Consider the following 14,938-nt stretch of genomic DNA (forward strand, 5'->3'; position numbering starts at 1 on the left):
CTTCCCATCGTATTGCTAAATTTACCAGGACATTTGCATACCCACAAAAACTTAAGCTAAAAAATAGAAGTCACAGTTAAACTGAATGAAGATAAAAGGAAACATCATGTTAATGAAAGCCTAATTTACATGCTGTTCTGTGTGGCATTCCAATGAATAGGAGAACAATGGATGTAATAGGAAGATTAGACCAGGATTGAATTTCACATGGATCATTTGACATTCTACCTGTGCTGTGAGCAAGTCATGTTGCATTAGATCAAATCCTGATTTCATTCCATTGCCGAATATCCCATTGTCGCATCCTCGCCTTTTGCCTCTTCATTACAGGGATGTAATCACAGGATGAACCCCTGAGAGCGTGTTGTTCAACTGCCCGTGTGTGCCTCTTTCACAATCTGCCATTGTTACAAGACATTCTGGTTAATAAGCAGATAATGGGATATGCAAATTGCTTGCACCTGATGAGGAAGGAAAAGTGTGCCTTCTCACCTTTGCATAAATACTAGCTGACTTCTTTGGGACCACAGAAGCATCTCAGTCTGGGTGATTTATGGAGTGTTCTGCCCAGGCAGAAAGAACCATCCCTTTGCTTTGGGGAAATGTAGGTAATGAAATTGTTTTCTTGCAATTTACAGAACGTGGAGTATGGGTAACACAGGAAGGTGAGAGGACAGGGGCATCTTTTTTAAATGGGTTCATTAAACCATAAAATAAATTGAGCCCCACATTGCAAAAATGTTTCAATCAGTCCCAGAAGAGTTATAAAATACGAGGCCAAAGTCTGAACAGCCTCAAGGATGCTCCCAAGAGGTCAGACTGATACAGAAACTCACCAGAGGCAGAACCATGGTGATTCAGACTTGGTACCAAAGAGAATATGAAGGTGATTTAGTCATTTTCAACCATCAGCAGTTACCTGAGGTTCTGTATTAGCCTTCTTTGAGACAATGCTCCACTGGACATGGCATCATGATTAACCAGCTTGTCAATCCAGTGCTCTGAAATAGAAAATAGAACATGGGGTTTGTAGAAAAAAGATGCGGGTTTGATGGGCAACCTCTCACATGTCTCTGGCTTCAGTTTTCTCATCTACAAATGGAAATAATAACTGTATAGCCTCGTCATAGGATTGTTGTTAAGGTTCAAAATTTGGGATAATTATGGGAACCCTGTCTGGTTAGGGTCCTGCTTATCCTTTATCATTTTGCTATATGTGGCTCACACCTTCTTAAGAGGTCTTTTATTAAACATTACTCAGATTATCCTAATTTGAATGTCCTGTCTGTGTCCTACTGGGAGCCTCAGTAACACACACTCCGAAATATTTCATGGGCTAAAACATGTAATAGTTCTAATTTAAAATAATAAAAAGAATTCCAAAGCCAGTTGTCAAATTCTCCATTTTCAATTCCTCATTTATAATTACTTCATTACAGTTAAATGAAGTAGCCATGAAAATGGGGGAAAAAAATTCTACAGGCCAAAAAGAATTTGTGTGTAGGGAAATAAAATCAGGTGAATCACTTCCACTTTCATCTGGCCTTCTCCTTAGCAGTCTGGATGCTAAAAACCTATGAGTAAGCAAACAAGGCATGCACATCTGGATATAGGTTGCCTGTTATCAAACACTGTCCTGAAATAGTCCTATAAGAATCAGGCTGGGACCATCTATCTTTGTGCAGAATTTTTGGACATAGACACCCCAACTTCTTGTTATTATTTATATTTGTAGAAGGAAGAAAAAGATGGAGGAAAGGAGGGAGGAAGGGAGGAAGGAAAGGAAGAAGGAAGAAAGGAAAGAAGGGGAAGGGAGGAAATATATTTATTGAAATATTAGACTGCTCAAGGTATCAAAAATGATCAATGTATCCTTTTCCTCTGTTTGATGTCACCAGTAAACAAACAGACTTGACAATTTTTATTAGCACCATATTCTTCTTAAAGAAATAGAGAAGATTCTTTAACCCAAGCTACATGGCTTGTTTTAGCCAAATAGCAACAGCAGGCTTAATGGGCATTTTGACAGTTCTCACTCAAGCCCTGGAGAGTGAGACAACAGCAGACAATGCTGCCGGGTAAGATGCATCTCCTTGAAGCTGCCTACCTCCACTACTTGGATGGCATCTGGAATACCCCAAATACCACATGCTGTGCTCCTATCCTTGTGGGGCAATCCTTCTCGGAGACGTCCTCACAAGTTTCAATGAACTGCAATAGAGCATAATAAAACGTAGATTTAGAAACATACTGGGGTAAATGAAACATTAGTAAACATAAAGAGAGACATAAAGAGAATAAATTGTATGGTCCTTTTTTTTTTTTTTTTTTTTTTGTTGCAGAGCCAGCATTGAAATGGGCATGAAAATCCCTGTGGAATTCGAAGAATATCCCTTTGCACGTAAGATTTCATGGGAACATTCTCACAGTTGTTAGGGTTCTATCCAGATTATGAACTAGCTAATACATTACATTTTTTAAAAAGAAAGAAAGGAGCGCCACCGTCCCTGGGTTCAGTTGATTGCTGCCATTTGCAGAGGCGGCCACAGCTGCAGGATGCAAAAGCCAAGAGGAGGGTTAGTCCAACAGCAATGCTATTCCCAGGGTTCTGCATTTGCTTGTTCCGTCAGCTGCTGTGTTATCTCCCTCAGACAGGGACATAAATAAATGTTGCCTCAGACAGGAACTGCAGCATCAAATATAAAAGCTGAGTATTTGAAATTAATTGTTTTCTGGCAAGATTCCATTAAAAAAAAAAAAAAAAAGACATGCTTTCAGTTGAAGTGCTTCCGTGTAAAGCCAATTAAGCCAAAGAAGCAACAACTGGGTTGAGGTCAATAAAGGATGTTGGCTATTGTTCAGCGGTGAGACAGGCTACGCTGGTCACCATCTGTGGAAGCAAGTTAGGATGCTGTTCTCAGTAAAGGTTGTCAGGACCTGCTGGAAGCAAGAAAACGTATGGAAGGAAGTCAGACCTTTGGACAACCTGCCCTTTCTTCTAGTTCTGTCTTCTTTATTCATCAGTTACCTCCACTCTTACCAAGTCAAATTCTTGGGGCATTTGATAAATAGATACACCTTGGTGTGCGGTATCTCTGGGCGTATTCTGCCCAGGGGTAGCTACCACTAAGCCATATTTGATTATAACAGCTCAACTGAAATATAATTGCATAGCATAAAATTCATTTATTTTAAATGTACAGTTCAATCCTTTGTAACATCACCGTGTTTTAGAACATTTCCACCCACCCCAAAATATTCCTCATGCCCATTTATAGCTGGTCAATCCCCGTCCCCACCCCCAGCACCAAGTAACCGCTAAAGTACTTCCTATATAATAATAGATAATATATAGTATTTTATGAAATTTGGGTATTTCATACGAATGGAATCATGCTGGGAAGGAAGGTAACTAATGCACATCCAGTATGCCAGGTGAAGGCAAATCAAACTTATAAAAGGGTTCTCCTCTCTTTTCTCCTGGAATTGTAATGGGTTTTATTTCTCACACTTTAATATTTGATCCCTTAAAAATTTATCCAAAGTTTCAACTTTTCATTTTTCCAGATGGTGACTCAACAGTTTTAATTCCATTTTTTTAAAAAGCCCATATTTTTCTGCTGGTTTGAAATGCTACTGGTATTGAGTTGTAAATTCCTGTAAGTTTTTGTTTTCAGTGTCACACCTGACTCTATTTTGTCCTGGTCCACCTATCACTTCATGTGCTGTTACCACACCTTTAAAATTGTTTTCACATCTGAGAGTCTTCACTGTTTGCTTTTCTTTTTTCAAAAAAAAGTTTCTTGCCAGTTTCGTTTGCCTATTTTTTTCCCAACACACTTTATCTTCGATGGGAAAGACCTTTATAACTCCAAGTCAAAATGCAAAACTATTTTAAAAAAGTGATACCTATGTCTATATGATAGTAAGTTCTTTTGGAAGACAAACTAAAAGAAGCAAAAATCTATAAACAGAGTTAAAATGAAAAACTGGGGAATAAATGTTTGCAACTCGTATCATAGACAATGGATTAATCTCCCGCATGTATGAAAAGTTCCTAGGAACAAAAAGACCAACAGCTCACGAGAACTGGGCAAAATGTATGAGAAGAGGGCTGTTTATACCCCACTGTTCAATAACCTCACACACAGTCTTGCCCTTTTCTTTCTCTCTTAGCTGGAAGGGGCCCTAATGATGAGAGTAGCAAACAAACTCAACACACTTTGGAGCAACACTTCTTTTCCCAAAATTAAAGCTGAATTTGGAAGGATATACCACAAAAGGGAAGGAAAAAGGGAAATTTCTGTATTCAAAAGGCTCTTAGTAGCCAGTGACACCTACATACAAAGACACCAAAGAAATCCACTAATCACATGAAGTATCCATCATGTCTCAAAATGGGGAATTAGGAAAGAGGAGTTACAGACCGACTAGGGGACAGTTGTTAATGAAGAGCTGGGCGGGGACTCATCAGAACTTATCAACTGGGTAAATGGCTGAAACAGTCAGTGTTCTTGTCTTTGGACACACAGGGGTTCACGCAGTTACCGGTAAAGCAGTATTTTTATGGCTTCATCTCAGAACATACCCATCTGAAGGAGCTGGTGTTTGAACAGCTTGAGTTTTGATAGTTTTGTCGCATGTCATGGTATCTGTTTTGCGAGTTGCAGAACAGGATTACGAGCTGTGATTTTTCTGGCTTCATTTCTCATGGTTTGGATGGCCCTTTGACACCCACCATAACTAATCCATTAGATACGTATGATAGTACTCGTTTCATAGATGGGGAAACTGATCCACTACGATTTTAAGTATTTTCTCTAAATTCTCACAATTACTAAGTGGCAGGCTGAGTTTCAAAATCGTTTGTCTGTCTAGCTCCAAAGCCTAGGCTTTGAACAGCTACTTCATATGTCTCTAAAGCAGGGCATATTTAGTTGGTGTATATGAACTATCAGGATGATTCACAACCCCTGCATATCATATGCAAAATTTTGAATATATATTTGGTGGGAAGAGGGATGAGAACGTGTGTACCTATCTGATTCTCAATAAGTAGGTGAACCAACAAAAGAAGTTAAATGTCTTTGCCCTGGAGTAACCATCTCCCTAAACCTAAGACAGCTCAGTCCCATGTTAGAATGGGGAGAGGACCTCTGTTTATTTTAAAAACAAAACAGGCAGAGTGACCACTTTTAGAGCCATTACATGGGTTGGGTTTCTCATTTGTAGCTTCTTTGGAATTAAAATAAAGAGCTAAAAGGAAGCAGACCATGACCTTAGATTGAGAACCCTTTAAAAAAGAGAGTCCATGGGTTCTGTGTAGCCAGTGCAATTGCCTTGGGAAAGTCATGCAGTTTTTCTGAAAGTCATCAAGTGTCTCTAGCTGTCTGAATCAAGTCTATGTATTCCAGGCAAAGCCAAAAGGAAAGTGATTTCAAAAAGATAACTCTATTCCTTGTGTGGTTCATGTAAATTTGAAATAAAAATTAGACTTTCAACTACTCAGTCATAAAAAAGAATAAAATAATGCTATTTGCAGCAACATGGATGGACCCAAGATCGTCATTCTAAGTGAAGTAAGCCAGAAAGAGAAAGAAAAATACCATATGATATCCCTCATATGTGGAATCTCAAAAAAAAAAAAAAAAGAAAGAAAAGAAAAAAGAGGACACTAATGAACTCATCTACAAAACAGAAACAGACTCACAGACATAGTAAACAATCTCATGGTTACCAGGGGAAAGGGGGTGGGAAGGGCTAAATTTGGGTGTATGAGATTTGCAAATGTTAGCCAGCTATTCATAAAAATAGATTTTTAAAAATTTCTTCTGTATAGCACATGGAACTATATTCAGTATCTTGTACTAACCTTTTATGAAAACAAATATATGTATGAATATGCATGACTGGGACATTGTGCTGTACCCCAGAAACTGACACATTGTAACTGAATATACTTCAATAAAATGAAATAAAATAAAATGAGAAAAAATTTTTAATTCATAGCATAATAGGTAAGTTTGTTTTCCCAAGAACAGGAAAACTTGCTTTAACTCATTTATTCATGTGACTGGGTTTTCAAGCACAAATAGTGAAGGAGTTTGGAAATTAACAAAAGAAGAGATTATAGCTCGTGGAGGAAAAAAAAAAGTCCTTTGTGTGGTTCTCCCTTATGGCTTGTTGCAAACTATGCTCTCCAAAATAGAGTGAATAAAACTTCCCGAGGAGAAAGATTATAAGCTAACAGTAACAGGAAGAATCTCCCTACAGTTACAAGGATTTAGCAACAGATTTTGAAAGGAAACGAGACAAAACAACCAGGCAGCTCACAAGACACAACCAAAGCGAATCGTCTCTAGTCCGTGGAACTTGACGATTCCCTCTGTTTTTGAAAGTTTCACGTCAGGCTTTATTTTGGGGGGCGGGGGGTGAGTATGGGGGGCATGCTTATCACTATTGCAGCCAACCTGCAGCTGTTACGCACATTTCAGAATAAACGTTAATTTATAATAATGTATTGTTTGTCACAGAAGACAAGGGGGAAATTGAACTCTTTCCATCCATCTGGAGATGGTGAGCAGCTGGTTCAAATCAAGGATCTGACATATTTTATTTCCTAAGTCCCTCACCAGCTCAACACACCAACCCCGCCATAGCTGTTACCCTGGAATGTGTGTTGGTGTCAGTTGTCCAGCCTTCCCTATGATTCTTCAGCCATCTGGCCGGAGGTTTGTCCTCACTCTTGGAAGGTTTGCCTCCTGTGAAACAGGTGTCTGGGAATTCAAGAGAGGGGACTCTGTGCCACACTAGGGCAGAGATTCTTCAACAGTCAAACTCTGAAATTAACCATAACCAGACTGCATGCATGCCCAGAGTCAAATTATTCACATCACAGGAGAAGCACAACAGCAATTTTGTGGCTGAAAACGATTGCCTAGACCAGGCCCCATGGCAAAACCATTAAAACTGATAGGAAACAAACAAACAAAAAGGCCAGCACAAGTGTGTTCTGTATGCCTCTGGATATCCAGCTGGTGAAGGTGACATCCAGATTATAAACCCCCGAGAAACACTGAAACATCTTCATTGGAAACTCTCTCTGAGAGTCAAAAGACCAACTAGTAACTTCAGAAATGTGCAAATATGTATCAAATGAGAGCATCCTAAATTTTGTCAGGGGAAAGTTGCTTAACTTGGACATCTCTGTGGCCCCAAAGCTTTATTACAAACAGATAATTTATTTTATAGTAATGTCACATATATACTTAAATAATAATTCCCTTAGATACTCAAGCCAAAAAAAAAAAAAACAGCAAATCTGGATATAAGAATTAGTGGTCAGCTTGGTTACTCACTATCAAAATTATTACACTGTTAATCCATAAATTCCAAGTGTTCAGAGTCTCAGAGGCATGTCTTCACGGTCATTATGGGCTTCCGGGTTTGCCTGTTTGTAACCCTAAGCTTAACCCTGAGTTGTCAGTGCCCGGGGTCTTCCCCCCTGATCCCTCCCCTCCCACTGCAACTTCTTCCTCTGGAGCAGGCCCTGCCGAACTAAGCCAGGCCTACGGGTGCCCGGCATGGTCACCCTGGTGCATGATCTGAGGCCAGCTTCCGCCTAAACTACCTCCTCCTCTAGGTTTCTGTTACTGTCTGTGCTTTGTCTGCTTTTGTAGTTTTAAGTGACAAAAGCCACAGAGTTATAGGGCACTCTAAGTAATCATGAATCACAGCCTCAGAGACCAAGAATTTTTCTTGAGGGATGGGAGTAATTAGGTTTATTTACTATTTATTAATTTATTTTTAACAGAAGTACTGGGGATTGAAGCCAGGACCTCGTGCATGCTAAGCATGCTCTCTAACACTGAGCTATCCCCTCCCCCAAGACTTGGTATTTCTGCGGAGCATTATTAAACTATCATTCTAAGACTAGCTTACCAACGTCCGCCAAGTTCAAAACAAAGTCGAAATGAAATCTTGGTGCGTCATCCAGGACTGAGGTCAAACCAAAAACAGACCAGGCCTAACAAGTCCTGAAACTCACCTTCGACTGGGTCCTGGTTGTCTGATACCCTAACTGTCCAACAGAAAGATATTAAGTCCTTTGTATAGGAAGATAGTATCACCCAAGCCCTCTAAAACAGTTCATAAGCAATGTCCAGCATTCAATCAAAAATTACTAAGCTTTGACAGGTACAGGGACAAGTGACCAAAACCAGACAACAGAAATGAACTCAGGTGGCAGGATTGCTCAGAAGAGGGCTTCTGTTGAAAAGGAAGGAAGACATGTCAAGGCGAGTTAATAGACATAAAATGTAGACAAATGGACAGGTCAAAAAAAACAGACAAAGCTGCAAAAGCATGGGATGATTAAGACGAGAAAGCAAAAGGTAGAAAGGGATGAAGGAGAAGCTGAAGTGGGCGGAAGACTTCCTTCTGCCATTTCTATAAGCACCTTAATATCTTGGTCCTACTTGTAGCAGTTCTCTCGGTTCAAATTTTTCACATCGTGAATCACCTTATGCATAGATCTATTCATACGTGGGCAACCATTTTTGTAGGATAAATTCTTAGAAGTGAATTGCTGGAAAAAAAAGAGCAAGTGCACTTAGAAATTGAATAGATAAAGTTGACGTCTGTCCAAATAGCTTGCACCCAGCTCAGTCCCCACAAGCAGCATAAGTGCCCGTTTTCTGTATCCTCACCAGTGCTCCATATTGTTTTTTTTTATTTTCCATTCTTATTATTTTATTTTATTTTTTAATATGTTTTTATTGAAGTACAGTCAGTTTACAATGTTGTGTCAAATATTTTGCTAATAAAATAAGCACTCTTACACTAAGTTCTATTTGTTTAATTATTAGCAGGGTTGAACCTTTTTTTTTTCAGCTATTAATTGGCCATTTGTATTCCGTCAACTGTGAATTATCTGCTCCTGTGTTTTGCTTTATTTTTTAATTCAGCTGTTTCTCTTTTTCTTATCAATCTACAGGAACTCTTTATTCTGAATATTAATCTTCGTCTGTGCTTTTTGTCAGTGGTAAAAATACCCCAGCCATTTGCTTATCTTTTATTTATGATGTTTTCCACCAAGCAAATGTTTTGAGCTTCTGTGTAGTAAAATGTATTTTTGGTTTGGAAATTTGATTTTTTACGTTTTTCTTAGGAAAGCCTTTCATGCTTAAAATTATTTAAAGCAAAAATATATCTTTTTTCTTCTAGAATTGCTATTGTTGTTTGCTTATTTTTTAAAAGATTATATTGAAGGGGATCTAGATTATTTTTGCCTGTGGTGTCTGGTACTTTTTTCTGATAAATACCCGATTGCCCCAAAATATTTATATCAATCCATTATTTTTTATTCTAAGGAAAAATGCTATTGTTCTTATACAACAAAGTCCCAAAGGCATAGGGGTTATTTCAAGTTCCCACTGCAAGACCTTTGAGCAATTTGAAAAGGTACAGAAATTCAGTGGAATAAAACTGCATATAGTAATTATTTTATTTTTATTGAAATATAGTTAATTTACAATATTATCTTGGTTTCAGGTGTACAACAGAGGGATTCAATTTTTTAATAGCTTATACTCCATTTAAAATTATTACAAAATAATGGCTTTATTTCCCTGTGCTGTGCCATTGTCCTTGGTGCTTATTTAAGCAATTACTTTATTCCACAACATTATTAAAACCAAAAAATAATATAAGTGCTTCATCTCCTGGGTTGTTTTTCCCTCTGACTAAATAAATTAAGCACCCCTGGAACAGCATAGACTAGCCACAGAGAAGGCAGATTTACGATTCGGCTGTAGCATCTTGGCTACTTCAGCCCTACCCTGGATTGAACCAGCAACAGAAGAGCATGTAAACAGATATTTGAATGGCTGTTGAAATCCTTATGTTGGATTTAGTATGGCTAGAGAGACATCTCTCACTCAGGGGCCTGGGGACCACATCTCATTGGCTGAAGAGGCATACTTGAGAGTCAGAGCCTCACCTTCTGGGTCTGGGGGGTACTTGGTGAGGTGGTCCTGCTTGACACAACTTTTAAAAATGGGAACTAAGCCAGTCCTTTCAGATTTAGCATTTCTAGATAGAAAACAGAGCTGGCTGGGTTGGGTCAAGTCTATGTCATCCAAGGCAGGGGATTCTTTGACAGACAAAGATTCATGCACCATTGAAAATGCATCTCTCGGAAAAGCAAAAACCAACCTCCAGTCAGGACATGTGCAGTCTGCAGGGGTTAGGGAAGCAGAGAAGGTAAATTCGTTTCTTTCCTTACCACCTACTGAGTCAGGCTTAAAAAGAGTCCTGGATTAACCAGCGCAACCACCACCTTATGGCCAACAGAGGGCTTTTGTGTGACAGGATAAACATGTGCTTGTTCAGGTTGTAGCATGTTCAGGATATCCTCCCAGTTCAGGGAACTCGGCCAGTGAGGATTTGCCACTTCCTGGTGACTCAGGGGACCACACCAGCACAGCTGAACTGGTGACAGCCTCCTTGCACCCAGGGGAGGGTAGGACCACGTGAAAGGGTGTTCGGGGCTGGGGGGTTCAAACCCTGTCCAACTGCAGTAGGGTTTCACTCGGCACCAGGGAAGATGTCAGAGCCAGTTCGGGAGCTTAGAAACATTCTCCTCCTGCATTCAGGTCAGTCCAGCCAGCGGAGCACACAGGTGTCAAAGTGTGGGGTGAGTGTGTACGTGGGCTGTGAAAAGTGCAAAAATATTACTCGTGATGACTTTGACTCTCCTTTACTCCCACATCCAGCCACGCACTTCCTTGGTATTGGTGTTGTTCTAGCCACACATCCGACAGCCTAGTTCACGGCCAGTGCTGTCCTGTATGGAAGCCACACAGGGGTACCCGGACTTAAACGTAAGTGCATTAGAATCAAATGGAATTTAAAACTCTATTCCCCAGTCACACTGGCCACATTTCAGCTATTAATAGATGCAGGTGGCCCGTGGCTACCATAGCCAGCAACACAGACAGAGGACAGTTCCATCATCGCAGAAGGCTCGGTGGCACATCACTGTCCTGACATGAGTCCTTATATGTTGTTCTGCAGGGTAGGCCATGACTTTAAGGAGCATCTAGCCCAGTAGGGAGACACACAGTAAGCAAGTATTCTCTCAAATAAATCAGCAGTGACAGTTTGTGATAATGCTGCTAAGGAGAGGTTCTGGATGCCCGGAGATAGTGCAGTGTGAGGTCTGACTCATGTAGAACGACTCAGACATGGCTTTGATGTTTAAGAGGAGTCCTAAAATCTGAAAATGAATATATGCATGTACATGCATGACTGAAACATTATGCTGTACACCAGAAATTGACACAACTTTGTAAACTGACTGAACTTCAATTTAAAGAAACGGAAAAAGAAAGTCTATAGGTTTTATCATCCATCAATTACATGGAAACTCTTCAGTCTCTAATGTCTCTTCATTCCTTTTAAAATCACTTTATCAAGAAATTTTAGTACCTTCTAGACATAAAGGTAAGAACAAGAGGAAAAGAGGAGGCCCGAGGAATCTGTGGAAGACTGGTTTCCCACTAGAAGGCGTGAATCCGCGGCATGGTGCGGAGTGGGGCGGGGATAACGTGTGAAATGTACAGAGAGACGTGGGGAGAGCAATGGAGGATAAGACTTCAGCACGCCTCCAGGATCTCCTGCCTCTGCTTTATGTTTTCCAACCCAAATAGATTCTGCCCTCCGATTCATCTTGCACCCTGATCCATCCCCAGGCTCCCCATCAAAATCAGGCTTTCCCCAAGATAATTCAGACTAGAAAAAATTAAAACTTTTAATTCCTAAAATTTATATCAACACCACCCTCCTCTGCACATTGAGTGGAGAGAGTCGGGCTCAGTTTGTTGATTTCCCCCTGGCTGAGGAAGGGAGGCAAAGGGCAGGTGGCACTCGTGCCGGCCAGTCTCGGAGGAAGCAGAGAGGGAACCACAGAGTCGGCAGTGACATGGAGGAATGAAAGGGGCAGGAGAAAGGAGACCAAACGCAAGTGAAATTAATTTAGCAGAATATTTGTAACGTGGCCCTAAAGTTGGGCTGAGCTGGCAGAGTTTTCATCAGAACATTATTTATGGAATTATTTTACGACTTACATATTTCCTCCTTAAACAGATGTTTCAAGAACAAAATTGTCAGGGAAAGCCAGCATTTACAACACAACTTCCAAATAATATGCTAGTTTGCCTACTTGAAAGAATTAAATACAAGAGTGGAACTGAATGTCTAATTTTAATAAACAAACAGCTCAAGTTGGAAAACAGGTACTACCGAATGTCTCTTTCCAAAGCTGTGGAATGAAAAACGAAATTTAAGCTAGCTATTCTAATGATAGAAACAAAGAAATGATTAAAGGGGGATTCTTAAAATAATCCAAACTTTGTTTTAATCATTAACTTTGGAGAGATTTACACAAAGAATTATTGAGAGAGAAAAGTAAGAAGCAGAGAAAAAGGAAAAAAAAAGAAGCAAGAAAAATATACAATGTTCCTTTTTCAAAAAGCATTGAGAAAACCCTTACATAAATATGGAGGAAAATTATAAAAAATGGGTACCATTTCAGGATAATATGTAAAATAGAATTCCATTTTGGTAAAATTAAACAAATGGAAGTCCCATATGTGTGTGCATTTGTGTCACTGGCGTATGAGATATTCATTTCTTTTCTATTGCATTTCACAAACTGTATCTTTGTTACCTGTATATACTTGGTCTTTTCCATGAGAACAAGTCTCTCCCCTCATCTGTGAATTTATTCCCAAGACCCAGCTACAATCTCTGGTAAGCATCAGGCATGGGATGGATTGTTGTTGCATAAATGTTGCCAGCTAGACCGAAGAGTGTGGTGGAGGAAGGATGGGTGGGAAGAAGCAGATGAGCCCAGGGGTGAAGTCAGAGGACTTTGACCAGGATGTTGGTTGTGAGATGCCATCACTAGTCACGTGGTCCATGAAGGCTCTTTCCTAGATTTGGATTCTGCACCAAAAATGGAACCAGCTAACTTTCAGGGCTCAGTGTGAAATGAAATTTCAGAGCCCCTGGTTTAAAAATTAAGAAGTTCAAGATGGCAACCTCAGAGCATTAAACCAAGTGTGGGTTCCCATGTTCATTGCGCTATTGCACGCTCATGACGCCAGCCCTGACTGCAGTCAAGTCTCCCCAATCGATGTTAAGCAAAAGCAAGCTGATTAGATTTAAGAATGTCTTTAAGGAAGAGCAGAGCAGATTCATTGTAGACAATTTTTGTCATCAGTTCCGGAGAAGACAATTGCACAGCTGTGAAAAAGCAGAGAGGCCTGAACAAACCAGGGCCAGTAGGGTTGGCGAGGAGCAGAAGGGTCCAAGAAAAGGATAGGAAACACTATCCTGACTTCACTGAGAGCAGGGACTGGGGAAGAGAGCTGAAGAAAATGGGTAGAACAGCAAGAAAAACTGGAAAATCTGCCTCTGGCAACCAGGTACGTGCAGCTGGAAGCAGAGCCAGCCCACCAGGCCCTCCAGCATGCTCTTCAGAATGATAGTAAGACATGGAAAGTGACAGCATGGGTGTTGCCTTGAAAGAGGACAGATAATATGCTAATGAGCTCAGAGGAGACAAACATCATTTCCTTCTAAGGACCTGGGAGGATGCTGGGAATCGTCCCATGGCAAAACTGGTACTTGTAAGGCATCTCAAAATATTGCTCATTTTTGTATAAAGAATGATAGGGAAGAGAGTTTAGGAGGACTGTAGAGTCAGGTACCAGGCGGGTGTTCAGGGCAGGAACTTAGGTGTCACAGCACTGCATCAGTCAGGTGAGCCCTGCTTACAGGTGATGGGAAGGGCTGGGGTGGAGGGGGAGTGAACAACAGGAATCAGGGTGACCTCCCAAGGTTACAACGAAAATAATGCCAAACAGCAGCAAACTAGACAATAATGCCACCAGACTCCTTGTGTAGGGCTTTGTCCAATAGCTTGCCTTCTCCCCCAGAACCCCTCTGCTGTCTAGACTGTGTGAATAACCAATGGAATAATCAACATGGCAAATTCAACAGACTGTGGGATAGAGGCCTGGCGTCAAGACCACCGAGGATCTGAATGGTAAACAGCCAAATGGTTGGAAGTGATCTGGGCTCCAAGGTGAACTTGTTCAGAGGAATAATATGCTTCTGGCAAAGACTTGCCTCCTGATTTTTTTTTTTTTATCAAGGCAAATCACTGGGCCAAATCGAGCACACAAGTGCTCACAAATCCACGGAAGGATTTTTTTTTCCTCCTTCAGGTTATGCCTGAATGCCTGGTATTGTCACAAGAAAGTGCTTGTTGGAACATTTGCTTCTTTGTCATTGACGAGCAGCTGTGGATGACAGGAACATAAGCCTCAGAAGTTTTTGTCCCTTAGCCCTTTCAGTCCGTTCTGGTTTAAGATGATTACGTAGCTATTTTATATAACAAGGGCCAGTCGCATGGGAGAGACAAATGGTTTTATTTCTCAAACCAGCTTCATCAAGGATTTCTCAAAGCATCGTCTCATCCGTCTTTGCACAATTTGACTCCCATTATAGCTTGGAAATGGGAAGTCATTTTTCACAAGGCTCATCTCTAGTTAGCAATGGAACTGATAACTTTGGTGCAACCTGCAAAGCAGGACGTCCATATTCCCTGACCCTTCTGGCCCGAGCTGTCTTGTAAGGTTCCATTTATTATAGCAACTCCATGGACAGCCTGGCCCCACCGTTCTGGGGGCCTTTGCCACGGGATCCCAGACCCCAGACAGGAAATGTTCCAGGAGACCGCTTCCCAAAGGAGCCACAAAACCACTATGCTTGAGAGAATACCATGTAATACATCATCCAAACACTTTTAATCATCTCCTGGAACACTTTTAAAAGTTGAGGAAGGTTTTATTAATAATTACATTGTCAA

General features: G+C 40.6%; 1 long non-coding RNA gene across 1 annotated transcript; it reads right to left on the reverse strand.

The window, feature by feature from the left end:
• Positions 1-299: 299 nt before the first annotated feature.
• Positions 300-2,240, reverse strand: LOC107035225 (uncharacterized). Its single transcript, XR_001460689.3, has 3 exons — positions 2,108-2,240; positions 920-1,001; positions 300-398 (listed from the first exon to the last, which is right to left on the reverse strand). It is a non-coding gene; the product is annotated as an uncharacterized lncRNA (long non-coding RNA).
• Between the last annotated feature and the right edge of the window lie 12,698 nt (positions 2,241-14,938).

Source organism: Vicugna pacos, chromosome 27 (genome assembly GCF_048564905.1).
Source record: "Vicugna pacos chromosome 27, VicPac4, whole genome shotgun sequence".
NCBI lineage: Eukaryota > Metazoa > Chordata > Mammalia > Artiodactyla > Camelidae > Vicugna > Vicugna pacos.